This window comes from Embiotoca jacksoni, unplaced genomic scaffold (assembly GCF_022577435.1).
Source record: "Embiotoca jacksoni isolate LCO1_2020_lvr unplaced genomic scaffold, fEmbJac1.0.p SCAF_22, whole genome shotgun sequence".
NCBI lineage: Eukaryota > Metazoa > Chordata > Actinopteri > Embiotocidae > Embiotoca > Embiotoca jacksoni.
The window spans coordinates 7,957,146-7,965,253 of NW_027185363.1; positions in this window are offsets into that span (position 1 = coordinate 7,957,146).

Genomic DNA, 8,108 nt, shown 5'->3' on the forward strand with positions numbered 1-8,108 from the left:
CTCTCTGACGTATCCGGCGCTCTCAGATCTCCTCTGACAATTTTCCCCAACCCTTTGAGGCTGGCTCTCTGCGTAAGTATGTGCTTAGGCAAGACGGCCTTCTGCACTAATTGAAGTCAATGACACAAGCTGCAGGGACGCGTGAACAAATTGTGTCTCCATGGAAACACATGCTGGCAAGCGAGTCCATTGAGGAGCCTGCAGTGCTACATTGGAATTGCTGTATACACTCATCTGAAGTCCTTCACAGGGAGAGGGGGGGGAGGTGTGTGTGTGTGGGGGGGGGGGGGGGGGGGGGGGGGTGTGAAAATCAGCCCCAGACATAGAAAAGAAAACAGAGCGGGAGACTCTTATTGTCTCAGCCAAGTCCTGCTGTGTCTCAGCACACGATGTAGAATCCCACATCCCTACTGCAATTAAACATGGTCCACATCAACCGAGATTTATCTGGTAGATGAGAGAAAAACAATTGGGGGAGACATGAGCAGCGAAACTGTCAGGGTGGCAAAACAAACAAAAGGGCCTGTATGGACAAGAAGACCATGAAGCGCTCCAAATAAATGGAACGTCTAGACCTTGTGGCATGATTGTTCTGTCTAGTGATGTTTAAATTTAATATTTCAGGATTAGGGACACCCTGTTGGAGCATTTGAACACAGCAGTAAAACATCTTTGAACTTTAATTGTAAGCTAAAAACATTTCATTTGGAATTTGAATGGCCTCAGGATCTTGAGTTTATAACGGTATTTACTGTGTATACATGGGATTACCTTTACCTGTATGGCTATTTTTTTTTTCTTTTCTGCTTGAGGTTATTATGTCACCCTGTGGACACATTAACGTGTATTAACTTCAATCACCAGCACCAAGTGATTGCTTCGATACAATCTTCCATTTTAAGGATCGTCTAGCGGGAGTCCTTATTTTTCTTCACATTCAACAGATAATAATGAGAGCGACATTACACTTTTATAGACATCACACAGGTGTGTCAGAAGACTTCATTGAGCACTCTTTTAGTAGACCTCAGAGGAAAAGCTCTTTCATTTCTAATCCATGTATTTTGTAATGATTTTTTTCCTTCGTATTTCAATGCACCCCTGCTATCACAACTCTGGAGCAACAGGGAGACCTATTGCTGAATTTAGGGTGTTCAGCACTTGCAGGAAGTATTCCGGGTGACAAATGGGACATTTAAAGTCAAATCCAGAGACATTTGCGAAACAATAGCCAGCATTTTCTTTTTCCACTCAAAAATGTAAGCGACCACTTGTATTTGAACCGGCTGCATTAAAGCACACATTTCCCAATTTCCCCACATCTTCACCTCGACTGAGGAGGAACAAATCAGAGTCTAACAAGTTCAGTGTTTGGAAAAAATACAGTTATCACTTTGTGCCACTTGAGGCCTCCAAGTCTTAAGTCAGCTCGTATATTTAATTTAATGCTGGTAAGGTCTAAGAAATACTGCAAACAAAGACAGATGAAAAGAGTGTGCAGTTAGATTTACGTGTTTTAATTTGATTCATCAGCTGACTCTGAAAAAGCAGTTTAGATATTTTGGAAAGTCAAACTCTTGAAACAACATCACTACAGACACAGAATACCAACATTTTCCTTTTTTCTCTACAGCCCGTTAAGTACAGTAACACTGCTTCTGTTAAAGTCCCCCACAAAGACATGGATGTTGTGGCCTCTGCACTGTATTTCATCCAGCGGATGCTTTCTCTATGTTTGCACTTGTGATGCTGATGCCTTTTTTTTTTTTCCTCTACCCTCAAACTTCAGACACCATCTTGTCTTATGTTACTTTAAAAATAACATCGCTGATCTTTTGAGATATTGTGGGCAGAGGTTGCTCTCACAGCGTTGCCATGGAAACAGTGGCCATCAAGCTACCATTTCACTACCTACCTCTAGATAGAAGAAAAGCTGTAATGAACAACTGCCCCCCCCTCCCCCTCTCCTCTTTCTTTCTTTCTCCCTCCCCCCTCCCCTACGCTCTTATGCATCTATATATGATTTAAGATGGTGGGGATTTGTGGGTGGATCAATGTACGATTGGAAAAACAAATAAATATGGCTCTCGGGCAGGCACTCACTCATAATGATACTGCACACAAAGCACACAGATACATATACATATGCGGCATTTATATTCGTTTTGTTCCTGAATCTGTTTCTGTTCATGATCACCCTGCTGGATCTATTTCCCACGCCTCCTCTAACTCTTACACATTCATCATAACAGCTCAGAAGCCGCAGGGTAGTAAATAGAGAAACAAAACTCCAGACACGATGGATCATACAGAGCCAGAGGGGGATAAAAAAAAAAAAAACATCGCCACTTCATCTGATACCTGCAGTGAAAGAACCACAGATTCAGATGACATAGAAGCCGGTTTGGTTGTACTGCTCGGGAAAAAAAACAACCTGCAGTAACGACGCTTCGGCCAACAACGGCTGCAGGGTAAATGCAGCGATGAGGTCATCATCAGTATTTACACCTTTTTTTTTTTTTTTTTTTCTTTCTGACTGGTATTCTATGAATGTTCTTTTACATAACTTTAAACTTCTATTTCACTACGTCACAGAGGAAAAGTGCGTACTTTTAACTCTATTGTATTTATTTGACAACCGCAGATATGATAAGATTAGAAAATAATTTTTTTTTGCCTTAGCTTGAACCAGTTTTCAAACGATTACCATGTGAGCCCCTTACAAAAAAGTCTGAGTTGTTAGCAATTTCTTCAAAAAAAAGAAATTTCCCCTCTAAACTGCTGAAGTAGTTTCCTTTAAATAACGCTATCCAATATTTGACCAAAAACAAAAAAAAAAAGATGGAGAAAAGATGAAAGTAAAAAAAAAACAGACAAATTTAGTAAAACATTTTCTTTTTCTTTTCCTATATCTGATTCATTTTTCCCGACCTCTCAGATTTATCTTGCGTCCCTCCGGTGGAGGAGCGCCAACCTTCAGGTAGAAACACGCTGGCATAAACTAGCTTTAAACAAAAAACAAACAAACATCCATCTCCCCCCCTCCAACAGCAAAATGCTGCTTACAAACAGCTGCATCAGTATTAAAAATAATAATAATCAAACATGAGTTGCAGAGTACTTTCGAGAAGTTTGTAATAAACACCATGAATCACAGATTTCAGGAGTTTATGTGTTGCACTGTTGAGTTTAGGAAGTTACTGGTCCTTACCAAGAAATAGTCATAAACCCAAAATATAATGTGGATTTTTTTTCCTTTAGTTTTACACTTTTGCGCGGCTTAAACAAGCCAGATGTAATGTGATCATTCGTGAGCTTTAGAGATGCTGGTATTTTGTTACCTTTGGACAGATCCATGCTGTTCTCCCCTTTTTTTATGTGTTTATGCTAAGCCAAGCTAAACTAATCCAACAGTCTGGTGGCTGTAGCTTCATATTTCGCATACAGAAATGAAAGCAGTATCAATCGTCTTTTCTAACGCTCAGAAAGCCAATGAGCATGTTTCCCAAAATCTAAAAGTACAGTCTATTTTCTTGACAATATTTGCACTTACTGCAGGATTTTTAGTTGAATTGGAGCATTTTGATATTGTTGTACAGACATTTTTACTTTAGTATATAATTGTTCTTACAATCGTAGGTCAGCATAATTTCAGTTGGTTGACTGAAAAACTTAATGAGGTCAAAGAGAGTTAGTTCTTGCTTGTTGTGTTTTCGTATCATGCACAGTTCAAGCACGAAACAATAAGAACCCAAGAATCAGGTATAAATAGAGGGTACAGAAAGTAAAAAAAAAATAAATAAAAGGATAAAAAGGGGAGTCCAGCAGAGGAAACAAGATCTGCTGCTGTGTGGGGAAAGTACCTGACAGGCCTGCGGCTTGTGATGGAGGGTCCCAGTCCAGCAGGAGCTGAAACTGTTTGGGTGAAACTATGTTTGACAGGAGCAAACTGTCTGAGAAGGGGCCAACATGACCTGCCATTAGCACTACAGGGGGCTGCGGAGCCTGAGCAGAGAAACTGTTAAGAGAAGAAACAAGAAGGAACACACACACACATGCTTGGTCAGCGAACAGATGGAGGTACACTCACAAACACACACCAGTGTGTATGTGTGGGGAAACTCATGCACACAGACACGCACAGGCTGCAGGGACACCGAGGCAAGTTCATATCAGTGCTGTGCTCTCTGATACACACACACACACACACACACACACACACACACACACACACACACACACACACAGGCTCAGAACCATCTTTATTCAGTTATGATAATGCAGAGTCACACAGGTACAGATTATGTTAAGGTGTCTGAGGGGAAGGCTTCAATAGAGGATGAGAGCTCTCCAAACAGGAGTGGTACTGTGGCCACTGCACTTCTATCTGCTGTGATTCGGAGATGCTTAAGTCTACTGTACTCTAAGTTATAAGGAGCAGTAAAACAGAACTGCCTCAAATCAAATTATTGTTCTTTGTCATGCTTCAGTGTCAGTGGCATTATGTTTTGTGGTCATTGGTCCATCCCCCTATTGTGAATGTGAGGTAGAGGGAGTGCCAAGAGGGAATCTCTTCAAATTTGGCACAAACGTTCACTTGGACTCGAGGATCGCTGTGACCTCACAAAACATGTCTGTAGCCATAACTCGAGAATCCCTTCCCTAATTATGACAAAACTTCATGAAATGATGAAGTGATGACATTTTATGTACAAAAGGGTCAGAGGTCAACCACACCGTTACATCAAAATGCTCTGCAAAAACACTTTGCTGGCCATTTCTCGAAGCTGCTTTCTCTACGAGTCCACATAGGCCGACTTCAGGCACATCTAATAGTCGGTAATTTCCACTCCGTACACTTACAATGTCGAAGATCTTCACACAAATAGTGAAATACATTTTTAAAAACTAAACAAACTTAACACACACTGCTCCGTCAAGGAAGTGACCACACAGCCTTTCTTTCTCAGGAGTAAACAATCACATTCTCACGGCCACATCCAACTCCCTCATTACAACTGTACTCAACTTTCAATAGGTAAATACCAACACTGGTATCATGTCAGATAAAAGTAAAGAAAACATGTACTATTAAGTAGATTCTTTTTAATCACATACCGTGCCACTAATATCTGTTTAGTGCAAATTCACGCGAAGCTCCAAGAGGCACTCTTTAAAATGTTTTAATTGAATATAAAAGCTGTACTTTGCACATTAAAAGAAAACCAAAATGTGGATTTTGTTTTAGGAACCCAGTAGCTAGTTTTTAACCCAGCACCCCAAAGTTGCCATGGCAACGGGGCTTGTTTTGATCGCAATCTTGAACAGCTGGTGCACCAAATGACCCAAGTCACTTAGAACATGTTATCACATCCTTTGAACACTTTTCTCTTTCACATCACATGTTACTTTGAGTGTTTGAAAATTATTTGGACAGGAAACGTGCTTTAATTTTGAACTTTAAAAAGGGAACATGAAACAGCAGAGGTTGTGGGTTTACCATTATCATAAATATAAGCTCGGAAAAGCTTAATTGCCTTGACTCGAAATGCATTATAATTCATTTAGTCATCACTGGTGCTTTTCTGTTTATCACAGTATATTGGATCAATTACTTCACTTGTCCGATAACTTCAAACTACTTAAAAATAAGATGTTAATAAAATTATGAAATATCAAGATATTATAGATTCAGCCCCCTTTCTCTACTAACTGCAGTTTCTTATGGGAATCTAAAAAGGGAACATAAATTTGAACCTGTCTTTTTGTGTGTAATTATCTCACTAAGTGCCCTTCAGGCATTGACAGACATATTATCTGTTTAAGGGGTTAAACTGTGAAGAGCCCAGTGTTTCACATAAGAGCACTTCAGACAAATGATTTAAGATACTTTTCAGGCAGCACTGACAAATGCAACATGGCTGGCACTTTGCACTGTTTGATTCTCCATGGAAACAGGTTGAGACATATCTTGCATCCTGTGTTTGAGCTGTGGGAGATAATAAAAGTGCTTCCTTTTTTTTTTTTTAACTGGAAAAAGGAAGTTGAACGCTGACGGACGTTTTAGAAGAACAGCGAATTTCTACAAAACCATCATATTTACGATATCCAGAGTTGAGTAGGAGGTTGTAAAGGAGATATAGCACATAGTGTCAGGAAATGTCATGAATATTGCTTAAGGTGGAGAGTGTTTTTAAAAACATACCTTTTATTTATGCATGTGCAAGAATTCATTTTCCCTTTGCATTCCTAAATGCATGAATGTCCCCATCCATGAACCGAGTGCATTTATGTGAATACATTGTGCCGGATTAGCATTCGGCACACATACAAACATGTGCTCTTATAAACAACCAGCCCCAACACACACACACACGCACATGCACACGCACACACACACACTGCAAATCACAGATTCGGTGACGGCGGCAGGAGAGATAGGGGAGTCGAGGACGAGGAAGAGGAGGAGGAAGGTGGATGTGACATGATTTACAATGAGATCATTAACCTTGAGAAACAGAATGGCCTCTGCGACATAAACACTATCTCTCAGACGGACACTTTCTAAGAACAATACCTCGTGAATGCTCATGAAAAAGTGAGCACATTCACGTCCTGCGATCCTTAAAACAACAAGGCAGAAGCTATGACCGAAACACGACATACGAACAGGTTGAGGATGTTTAATGTTCACACTGAAGATGTGACCAAATACAAATAAGCCTACGGAAATAAAAAAAATAAAAATTTAAAAAAAAGTCTGCCTGCAAAGTAAATCCCCATTATCAAAATATTTAAATAATGCAACCATCCCAAATGCAATTCCAAATATAAACGGAGAAGCTACCCACAGAAGCAAAACATTTAAATAAGTTACAGACACTGAAGACGCAGCTCAGAAACTAACTTGTCTAAAGACATCCGTCTGCTTTTGAACTGTGACATTTCCTCGCCCGTAAAATGTAACTGGATATGTTTGTATTCAATAACTAAAAAAAACAGTTCACTCGGACAATTGGTGCACGGGACCTTCTGCAATTGGGACACACTGTAAGAGTGTACATCCGTGCTACCAGCCTTGAGGCTAAACTTATCTGCATAATTTTTACTGTCAATTGTTAAAGCAGTTAAAGAAAATGATGTATTTAACTCAAATTATCTACTTAAACATTAACAGGAAATGACAGTAGCTACAACAAACTGTAACTTACTTTCTGCCCATTCAAGTTTACAGAGACAGGAACATTTATTATTATTATTTTTTTTTATAGTTTTCCTTTTTCAAACTAGTTTCCCAAATATTTAATACTTGTTTTGGGTTGGTTACTGGAGCCGTTTCCCCAAAACCCCTCACTTTTTTCTTCTTCTATCTGCGAGCTGCTCTTCCTTTTCCTTTGTGCGTTGCATTGTGGGAGAATAGTGTGCGTCGACAGCACACTTAAATATCGACTGCGTTTAGCATGACTACCTGTTAGTTTGAGAATACAATTTAAACACTACATGCTGCTTCCTTTTCTTGTCAGGGAGGGTCGCTAAGTTAAAGTGGCGGCACCTGCGGAGGCCTCGATCACGGGCTGCGGCCCGATCCCGACGTCCACCCTCGCACGCGTGGAGGGGCGTCCCCGGGTAAGTCCGCGAGGGGTCTGGGGCTGTCCCACCGCGTCTGCGAGCACTCTCTGGTGGATATTTTGAGCCCTTTAAGCACCCTTTCCGCAAGTCCGCATTTCTGCACACTTCGGCTCAGGGAATTACCCACAGTTCGTAGCAAAACTCGCCACGTATTAAGCGTGGTCGTCTTCCACCTCAGCTGGACCCTTCTCGTTGTCCTGCTCATATTTTCGTGATGTAAGGTGACAGCACCGGGCTGCTCTCCGCTGTGGTTATTCATATATATATATGTATATAATATTTTTATTAATTAATTTAATCATTCTTATTTTGGGGGGGAAGCGTTTCTTCCTTTCCAATGGCGATGCACGCTGGGTGTGATGTCAGGATGGAGGGTCAGGGTTCAGGGTTCAGGGTTCTGGGTTCAGGGTTCAGGGTTTATGGTTCTGGGTTCAGGGTGGATATTGGGATTGGGCCTATAAATACCAGCCTGCAGGGTC